Genomic DNA, 11,271 nt, shown 5'->3' with positions numbered 1-11,271 from the left:
ATGCTTATCAAGAATGTAACACTTGGAGCCAAATACTCAAAAGTATCCAAATTGGAGTTTGTTACCGGTGAGTAGCTCGCATGCTATCTTGCCAACAAGCATGTGAAAGTAAAGCCTATTTGTGGCATGGCAAGCTATTTCCACCGCTTCTGTCCAAAATTGTTTTGGTGTGTTGTACTCATCAAACACTGTTCTTGCCATCTCAATGAGAGTCCAGCTCTTCATCTCAAAAGCTCCACTTTGATGATGTGTGTATGTAGCCGAGAAATCATGTGAGATACCTTCTTAGTCAAGAAAGGTGTCCACATTCACGTTCTTGAACTCCCATCTGTTGTCACTCTGAATCTTCTTGATCCTCACCTCAAACTGATTTTGGTCTTTCCAAGTGAAGGTCTTGAAGATCTTTTGAACCTGCAATTTTTCATCGAGAAAGAACACCCATATGTAAATATGAAAAACTAATCAACTATGACTAAACCAAAGGAGTTACCACCAAGACTCTTGTAAGCATTGGGACCAAAAAGATCCATATGTAGTAGCTCAAGTGGTCTCCTCGTAGTCATGATGTTCTTTATGGGATGACTTCATCTAACTTGTTTTCCTGATTGACAAGAACCAAAAAGTCTATCTTCGTCAAAGATAACATCTTTAACTCCAAGAATGTGATCGCCTTTCATAAGCTTATCAAGGTTACGCATACCAACATGTCCTAATCTTCTACGCCATAACCAACCTTTAGCGGATTTTGCAATAAAACATGTAGGAGGTTGGGATCTTTTAGTGAAGTCAACAATATATAGATCACCTCTACAGATACCGGTAAAGACCATGTTATGATTATCTCGACAAAACACTTGGCAATCTACTTCGGTAAATATAGAACATTGAAACCAAAGCCGGCGACTCTAGATACGGAAAGAAAATTGTAGCAAAGGGATTCGATAACCAAGACATTGTTGATTGAGCTATCATGAGATATGGTCACCTTACCAAGGCCAAGTACCTTACCCTTGGAGTTCTCTCCAAAAGTAACATACTTGCATGGACCATCATTGTTAGCAAGCTCGCGGAACATGTCCTTGTCTTCGGTCATGTGATATGTGCATCCACTATCAAGAATCCACTCTTTTCCGCCAAACATATTGTTTCTTTGAAATTGGCCATGATATTAATATTCCTCATAGTCTTCTCATATTCTTCATCAAATTCTTGACTCTCATCACAGTAGCCATGTTCACCAATGTCATCATCACCTAGGGCATCAAGTTCATTAGTAACATGTGTATGACATTGTTCAAGAGAATGAATTCTAATAGCTTCAATTATGATCATGCTAATAGTTAAACATCTCCTTTAGCATGCATAAGGTCTCTAAGCTCAAAGAGGCACTTATCAAAGTTAGGATCATCGGGATTGACTTTATGAAAAGCGATAGCCTTATGTAGAATCTCATCGGGGTTCTTAAGAGAGTAATTGGGATACTGTTTCTGTAAGTCATTCCACAAAGTATAAGCGCATCCAAAGTTTTTCAGGCATCGGAGAACACTATTAGGAAGGCCTCTAACAATAAGATTGACAGCTCTTTCTTTATCGAGAGTTTAATGCAAGGGGTCAATGGGAGGTTTGTAAGGACAATGAATATACTTTCTCAAGTTGCAATCATCGAATATATCAAGCATTTCATCTTTCCAAACACGATAATACTCTCTATCAAGAAATATGCACTCTACAACTAATACTCCTCTGAGTAGACACATCCATCCTTCTCCAAGGTGATTAAACCAAAGCAATGGAGACCAAAGCTCTAATACCACTTGTTGGATCGAAAGCGTAGGTCTAGAGGGGAGTGAATAGACACTAACAAGGCCAAAGGTGCAATTTTTAATTCTCTTGAAACTTAGGCAGATTTTACCACAAATTAAGTGCCAAGCAATAAAATCTACACATGCATATCTAGAGTACAGGCAACAGAAAGAAATTGACATGCAAGTGCAAGAAAGTAAAGGGGTAGAGTTTGAATAAGATCAAACACAATGGAGACATGAAGATTTTTCCCATGGTTCCAATGGGTGGTGCTATCGTACATCCACATTGATGGAGACTTCAACCAATGGAGGGTAACAGCTACGTGAGTCCACGGAGGGCTCCACCCCTGAAGGGTCCACGCAGAAGCAACCTTGCCTATGCCAGCATGGCTTACACCCATGAAGGACTAGCCTCACTCGGGGTAGATCTCCACGAAGTAGGAGATCTCCTTTCCCATACAAACTCCTTGGTTCAACTCCACAAGCTTGGAGGCTCCCAAGTGACACCAAACCAATCTAGGAGACACCACTCTCCAAAAGGTAATAGATGTGGTTGTTGATGATGAATTCCTTGCTCTTGTGCTTCAAAAGATAATCTCCTCTACACTCAAACACTCTCTAACAGATATTGGCTATGTGGTTGGAGAAGGATTCACTGGTACGCGTTGATGCTATACAAACGGTTTTTAACCCCTTTCCGCGACGGCATTGGGAACAGTCGCCAAGTGAGTGTGGGCGATAGGGGGGTCCTTCCCACACAACCCAGGAACCGTCGGGGATAGGGAGCCAAGATGCATATATAGTACTCCTACTCGTTTGTGCTCGCATTGCCATCGTAGTCGGTATTCTGTGGTGCTGCGTTTACGATGCGCGACCCATCACAAATGGTTCACTATTATAGAACGTGTATGATAAGCATACAATCACACACATTTGCTTTTCCCAAACCGTATGCGATAACTAATTAAGAAGATTAGCTAATCATCGTACGAGTGTCGGACAGGATTACGTCGGACTGTCGTAGCATCGTCGTACACGACAACTATCGCACACGCTATTCTTTGGTGCAACTTTTACGATGCATACTTCATCAAAAATAGTTCATGGTTGCGAATCGTGTACGGTAAGGCAACTATCACAAATGTTTAGTTTGCCCGCACTGTTTGTGATATTGTCTGACATCGCACACGCTTTGCAAAGGGCAACTGTGTGCATGCTTGCACACGTTTCCTCTCTGTGAACCGTGTCGGATTATGGTGTATATCGCATATGTTTGTGTTTTACCAACTGCGTGTGCCGTAACGACCTGGAGAGCGTAATTTCACTATAATTTAATTGCTTCTATTTCAAATTGTACCGGATTTAAATTTGAATTTGAATGTATGCTATAGCTTTATTCATATCCATCAGGTTGAAACAACCAATGCATTATTCGCTTCATAGGTACATATGTTCAAGAATTACATAAGAATGAACTAAAGAATGATGAACCGCAGTTGTATACTTGTACTATTAAAGACGGTAAAGAAAGAGGCAAAATACATTCTGGTTGTTGAACAAGGTGAAGCGGAATGCCCATATTGTGCCCCCCTCCATGCAGAAGGCACACACGACTCTAGTCCAACCCCTTGTGATGGCTGACCGCCCATCCTTCACGGTCTTCATGAAAACATCTAGATAATCATCGTGTTCTGGTAGAAATACTTTAACCTTTCCATGCCCACCAATCATGTAGTTTGAGAGGTAATCTTGAGTAAACTGTTGTGGCAACCACTTCAAAGGAAAAAGATTCAGACATTGTCATCTAACACAACTCATTATGGGCAGTAAAAAGAAGGCTACAGAGTTCTTACTTACCATCTTGCAGTTCGCTGTTGTCTTGGATAAAGTGTAAACAAATAGTTTAATTGCCATCTTTTGACCCATTTTACTAACAATCTTTATCAGCTTCCTCACTTGATGCTGGTTCATCGATATCTTATTGCCCCATACGCAGAAAGGGTCGAAGCGCGGATCTTTACCAATGACATATGTACCTAAAAGCACCAAGTTAATATTAGAAGCTAAACAACATTTGCACAATGATGTAGTACACCACTCTTTTATAATATCTTATAACATCCAATATACTCACATATTAGATGAATTAAGATCTTATATTATGGGCCAGAAGGAGTTATTGCATTCTCACAAATTATCGGCTGATTAACTGCTACTGTATCCATGGGTTATAGTTAGTTCGAGCTAGTTCGAGCTCAAATAGCCCTAAAGTATATCCAAACATGAGGGCTAGTTTTAGCTAGTTGCATCTAACCCACCAAAAAAACTATTCAACCCAAGAGGTGCTAATTGGAGCTAGTTCTCCTAGTGCATTTATTGTCAATCTAACCCTGTCATCCAAACACCTCTTTGGATGGAGTTAGTTCAGGGTTAGTCAGGGTTAGTCATGAGTATCCAAACAGGGATGTGTTGTTGTTGTTGTTGTTGTTGTTGTTGTTGTTGTTGTTGTTGTTGTTGTTGTTGCTGCTGCTGCTCTTCTACGTATATCTAGACATCATCAGAACATTAAGGCAACACTCTTCCTTGTTGCTATGTAGCCTAGGATTGCATATTTAGACATTAAGTACAGTGCATGTTGCTATGTAGCCTCAGATATATTACAAATGGCCCTAGTTAACCTAACGAAAAATGGGTTACATATATATTCAGTTAAAAGTCTGATTCACCGATTAGTCCATTATCAGCCCCGGGCCTATATGGTACCAGCTATCGATATCCTGAACAGTGAGTATATATAAGCCATGGGATGAAACTAACCTCGATGGAAAACAGCAGTCGTTCCCAAAATTTTCCTGTGTAGCTAGGAACATCGAGAGGCATGTTAAGCACAACAAGCTAAGCATCAACCAAAAGTATCCATGGCAGACAAAATAATCTCCAAAAGATAGCTTCAGTGTGCAGGTTTAAGCACGCTAGTAAAGCAAAACAAGTGGAAAGGTGTGTTAACTGCAACATGCCTAACATTTAACGACAAGCAAACATAGTCATTCAAACTGGTATTGTGCCGGTCTAAGTACACTGGTTATTGTTAAATCAAAAATGGAAAGACGTGTTAACTACAAGATGCAGCAACCAAATGTAGTCATTCATAGTGGTACTGTTGAAACTGGTACTGATGAAATTGAACTGCACAGTTCATACTTGCACATATAGAACATCACGTTGTGAATAAGTGGAATAAACAAGGCATACTACGGACAACCAAAGATAGCATTTGACACTGGACATATGCTAACTACAAACAACCCAACAATAAAAAAACTTTAAAAGAGGCATATGCTAGCTATAACAGGCTTAACATCAAACAAATATATGCATTCCTATCGGTATGTTTAAAACTGGATTGATGAAATGTACTGCACAGTAGATAACTGCACATATAGAGCATCACATTGTGAACAACTGAAATAAACAAGGCATACTTCAAACAACCAAATATAGCAATTAAAACTGGACATATTCTCACTACACTACAAAAGGGACTCGACAAAACAAATCATGGTTTTCCCCCTGTGAAGAGACACGGCAAAACAAATCATGGGTTTCCTCACTTGTCACAGATGGGCTCGTTCCCGTGGTAAGAGCACGGACCCTGGATGCGCTCCATGTTGTCGCAGATGGGCTCCTTCCACTTGGAAGAGCACGACTATAGGGAGCCCTCCCTGATGTCGCAAACGGGCTCTTTCCCCTTGGAAGAGCAGATGGGCTCTTTCCCCTTGGAAGAACCGGAGAGGGTGCCCTCCTCGTGGTCGCCGTCGACGAGGTCTGACTTGGAAGCTGTGGATCCCAAGCAAGCGTCACAGAACGTGTCCTTCAGAAATGACAAAAGGGGCTCGGCGATGTAGGATGGCAAATTCTTGACAGCGAGCCAGAGGAGGTCAGCAGCGGGGCCATGGATGAGATCGATGGCGGTTGAACCCGAGGGGTTGGGGGTGGGCCACTTAACCTGTGACATAGCCCGCCTCAGGCCGTCTCTGTCGACGACCTCGATGTCGTAGCTGGCGTCTGCGACATACCCGCATACTCTAGCCTGCTGTTTGAGTGCCTGCGGCTGGTAATGGTCGTTAGCTTCCTCGGCGACGTCGGGCGAAGAGACCGCGATACACCTCTTTTGGGCCAGTCGCTCCTCGAGCTCCACGTGAAGCGTAGCCAGGCTTAGGCTGCGACGCTCTAGAGTGGGGGATGGGGATCTGTGGGAAAGGGGGCGTTCGGCAGGCGTCATCTAAGAAACTCAGGGCGGCCTTGGTATGGAGATCGGTGGGTAAGCTGCATGGGAAAACCGGCAGATGTTGACAATGGAGGCCTTGCGGCGGCGGCGGGGACCTTGCTAGGGTTTCGAGCGAGGGAGGGGGTGTGTGTGCGCGCGCCCGAGGAGGTTTTGGTGTGTGTGTGTGTTATGGAGGGGGGTGTGTTTGAGGAAATGATGCGGGTAATGAAAATTTCACTACGCGGGAGTCAAATGCGGGAGTAAAATGCCGGGGCTATTGAAAATTTTGATGATGGTGCATCGCACACGGTCCGGAGATAACAACCGTGTGTTGTGAAACAGAAAAACCCTCAAGGCGGGCAGATATTTTCGAGGGATGCAGGCGGGATTGGGAACAAGAAACATCAGACACGGTCGAAACACAATAACTGTGTGTTATCAAACAAAAAAAAGTTGCAGGCGGGTAGATAATTTTGAGAGGGGAAGCCTCGTGGAGCCCAATGTACTGTGCGGATGTGTGCGTGACAGGGGCACCGACATGGCACACGGTTAGTTTGAGTGAACCGTGTCTGTTGCGTCATCCGACTTGTCTAATGTTCATAAATTTGGCGAAAAATTATGCGGGAGAGGGTTAGAACACGAACACGCTTGCATGTGGACCAAATTTTTGTATGAAAAGGGTGGTTTGATGTTCAAATACCAAATGCAACTTCGATGTGGCACCTATCTCGCAAATCGCATGATATTGCTTGCCCCCCTTCGTGTCGGCACGAATGGAATCCTAAGCTATGGATGCATCCCCCCAACCAAGGTTCACCTAGCAAAGTGCGAAGTAGCTAGCATCCCCCATCATGTCGGCACGAAGGGAATCCTAAGCTATGAATGCATGCCCCCCCAACCGAGGTTCACCTAGCAAAGTGTGAAGTAGCAGCCCCCACACACACTTTCAGTCGGCTGGCCAGAGAGGCATCTCACCAAGATGGATCGTAAAACGGACCAAGAATAATCCACCTTGGTCGTACAACCTCTCTCTTGTTGTTGGTCAAAGTGATGGCCGTCCATGCGACCCCGGAGATGGGCTAGCTCACCAATAATCACACAGGTAGCTAGTCCCCAAAGACAACCACTGCATGCGTGTGGCCCAAACATATGTATGGAGAGGTGTGTTTTTGAATACACAATGGAACAACTTTGATGTGGCACCATGATTTCAGACTAGAAATCCCCACAATGAGTGAGGGTTAGGTTGAAGATGCATATGTATGTTACACCACACTTCAAGCCAACGATGAGGATTCATGCATGCATGTGTGCATAGTATATGCGCTCAAACTTAATTAGGTCTGAATCTCACCATGACCTATACTACGATAACACGAACCAGAGGAAGCATCTGCCATGGTAACCAATCTTGTTGTCGGTCAAGGTGATCATGGATGTCCACGTGGGCCCACGAATATATAGGCTTGTCGCCGATAACCACACGAGGGAGTGTACCGTTTGAAGACAACCACTACATGCATATGAATGGAGGTGATGCATGCATGCATGTATGAATACCATTTCACAACATTGCTGTGGCGCGTGCGTCGAAAATCATACAGTCCCCACACAAAGCAAGATCGGTTCATGACGTGTTGTTGTACTAGCCACTTCGACTCGATGGGAGGGACTCATGCTTACACATGCATGTGTGTGTGCTCAAACTGTATCATGTCATCCCAAAGCATGACCTATATATATACTGTATTACAAGCAAAAAAATAATCCCCTCCTAAGTCAAATTAACTTCTCTCATTGTCAGGCAAAAAGTAGTGATGGACCAAGCGGACCCATAGATGGAAAGCATCAATATCGCTGATAACCGCTTAAGTGGGTACGAGAGGACCACCACCATCGTTTTGCATGTGGGCCAAACATATGTTGAATACCCAAAATGCACAACTTTGATGTGCCACATGCCTCAAAAACCGTGAACCCCCCACAGAGAACGAGGTTCATGAAGCGTACAACATATATATGATGGTCCCCTTCCCCCTCTTCGACGCATACGATATGCTCCTACCGCAATACAACCCAAAAAGAATCATCCTCGATGGTGAAATTAATTAACCTCTCCTGATGTAGGTCAAAGTGATGCATGCATCGATGATGGCCTCATGGGCCCACAGATGGAAGCGTCACACGTGAGTGTCCTACCTAGGATAACCACCGCCTGCATGCATGTGGGGCAAAGAGGTCTTGTGTGATGTTTGAATAGCCAATTTCACAACTTTGATGTGGCACGTGCCTCGGAAACCGGAAGTCCCGACACTGAGTGAGGTGTACTCGTTCACGGACGCGTATGTATAGTATATATGCAAGTCCCCTCCCACCTCTCCGACGCATACTATATACCACCATAACACAAACAAAAAAGATTCTACCTTGCTGGTCAAATTAACCTCACTGCCGGCTGTTCGTGAAAGTGATGGACGGCGACCTCGCGGGCCCACAGAAAGCGTCACACGCGAGTATCCAGTGTCGTATAGGACAACCATCGACTGCATGTGGCCAAAACATGTATGTATGAAAGGGTTGTCTAATGTTTTAAATAACGAATTCACGACTCTGATGTGGCACCTGCCTAACAAAATGGCCAACCCACACGGTGGCTCACAACTCGTAGTGTACTGCGAGCCACCCGCCACCCCCCACACACACACCCACACACACACCGCGAATCCACCGCAACTACGATGCATGTTAAATTAACCCGCGGTGAACATATGTTACCAAAGGAGGGACATTTTAATTTCGAAAAAACAGAGATCATTAAGACATTTTAGTACATTAATTGATTGATTTTCTACGGGAATAATGTGCAAAAATCAAATTTGAGCTACATGCACACGTGATAGTGCACCTAAATGGATTGCAAAAACACATGTGTCTCACTGGGTACATGTTTACTCCCCGTGCAAGAAATTTCAAACATTGAGAATCTTGATTTTTAAATTCTAGTACATCCAAAACTTATTTGAAGTTCATGAAACTTATCGTGTTGTCATATGGACACCAATACAAAGTGGCATTGTACCTTTTTTTTGTCAAATTTGAGACCAGTTTCGATGTAATCTTTATCTAACTACAAACGTGAGATTATTAATAATTGGGAACCAATATCCGAAACGGATTATTTATTCGAACCGTGAGTGTTAGACCAACAATGGATACGTGCCATGCTTCGGTTAAGCAATAAAGCAGCATGATTAAACATCCAAATAGAAAAACAATATACGTGCCACCACACGACCCGTGTGCTGTGCGAGCAGGCGTGAGTTGACGGGACGCATGCGAGCAGTCCGCTGCGCAGGCAGACCAGGAGATGTGTGTGCAGGTGTGTGAATTGACGGAGGCGTGCTCGCTGCGCAATGTCATCGGGAGGCGTGCGAGTAGCTATGTGAAACGACGGTCGGCATGCCAGCAGTCCGGTGCACAGGCTCACCGGGAAACGAGCCAGTGGTTTGACCGTCGCCTGCCTGTAGCGATCCGACCTCAAACGGTCAAATCTCTGTGTTCAGTATCATCCCTGGATCGGTAATGCTGACACACACAGTACTCAAATGGATTTATAACAGAGTAGCAATCACACACTTATTACATCGAATGTCTCAAAAGAGAACTTATTACAATAAATATGGCTTAAGGCCATCTAAATAAGATAACAGCGGAAGGCTTGGAAGATAATGTGAGTCCATCAACTCCAACGGCATAGCTGAGTGCATGACAAACGACCTAGCGCACCTTACTCCTTGTCTGAAAAGTCTGCAACATGATACGTTGCAGCCCGAAAACGGGCCAGCACATGGAATATTCTGGCAATATAACATAGTAGAGCAATGAATGCTATTACTACATGCATATATGGCTGGTGGAGGCTCTATGGTTATATTGTTTTGCGAAAAGCCAATTTTTCCCTACAACAAAGGAATATATTTTATTTAACTATCATGGTAGTTGAAACATTGAGAATGGTACCCCCATCTCAATCCCAATTAAAAGTAATTATCAACCCAACAAAATAATTTAGAGTGATGAGATCAATCCAATAATTCAAGTACCAGATACTCAAGTTGTCCATAACCGGGGACACGGCTAACCATGATTAGTTTGTACTCTCTGTAGAGGTTTACGCACTTTTCCCCACAAGACTCGATCTCCTCCGTTGGATTTCTCGCACTACATGGTGTTTGAGAAACGGATGACCGAGACACCGTCTTTCAGAAGCATTAACTCTAACCCCGCGTAGACAGTACCAACCTACACCCCCTACATCTGCTAGCCTACCACTGGAAGAGGTCATGCAACATACTCAACTATGCTAGACTGCGGCTGTTTCTAGCATGAATAATCTTATGATCCCTTTGAGCCTGGGTGGCGGACCATAGGAGGATCACAGGGTATAACCCCGGGATCTCCTTGGACAACACCGGTATAACCCCAGGTGCCCAACCAACAATCCACCCAGATGTGTATTAAAGTTGCCACCTTAAGTTAAACCATTAAATAAACAATCTCACATCTGTCATGGATACACTCAAACCCAATCCACGTCTGTGAGCATAGCATAGCAATATAAGCATAACGTAGAAGTAACTCCCAAGTGTTTGATAATAAAACAGGTAATAGGTTCTACCTCATCATCTACTTCCCAATACCCACAAGTTAATCACATCCTAATCATGCAGTGTTTGAGGATTGTAACTAATGCATAAAACTGGGTATGAAAAGAGTATGATCAATGTGTTACTTGCCTTGCTGACGATCCGCAAAACCTAGAGACTCGTAGTAGCACGCTTCGCACTCCGGGAATTCTATCACAAACAAACAATAGCATACATAGAACTCAAGCAAAGATGCACGGGTAAAACTCAAATAAGAAGATCTAACCAGAAAGTTCAACTGAAGAACTCCGGTTTGCAAAAAGAATAAAACCGAACGGAGCAACGAAACTCAAACTATGAAAGAAACAAGATCCGTTTACTAATCTGGACTAAAGTAAAATTTTACAGTACCAAAATCTTGTTCAAGTTGGTTAAACAGAAAGAGGGCTTTGAGATGAAGATCTAGGCGCATGTTTCACCTGATTTGGATAAACGAGCGAAAAGATAAACAAAAACGAAGATCAGGGCAGAAATCGCGATCGAAAATAATCGC

At 43.6% G+C, this 11,271-nt stretch overlaps 1 pseudogene; it reads right to left on the bottom strand.

Moving 5' to 3' along the window:
- Positions 1–285: 285 nt before the first annotated feature.
- Positions 286–11,271, bottom strand: part of LOC123120445 (GATA zinc finger domain-containing protein 14-like) — a 122,422-nt pseudogene continuing 111,436 nt past the window's right edge.

The sequence above is a fragment of the Triticum aestivum genome, chromosome 5D (genome assembly GCF_018294505.1).
Source record: "Triticum aestivum cultivar Chinese Spring chromosome 5D, IWGSC CS RefSeq v2.1, whole genome shotgun sequence".
Lineage (NCBI taxonomy): Eukaryota > Viridiplantae > Streptophyta > Magnoliopsida > Poales > Poaceae > Triticum > Triticum aestivum.
This window is presented reverse-complemented; position numbering and strand designations above follow the sequence as displayed.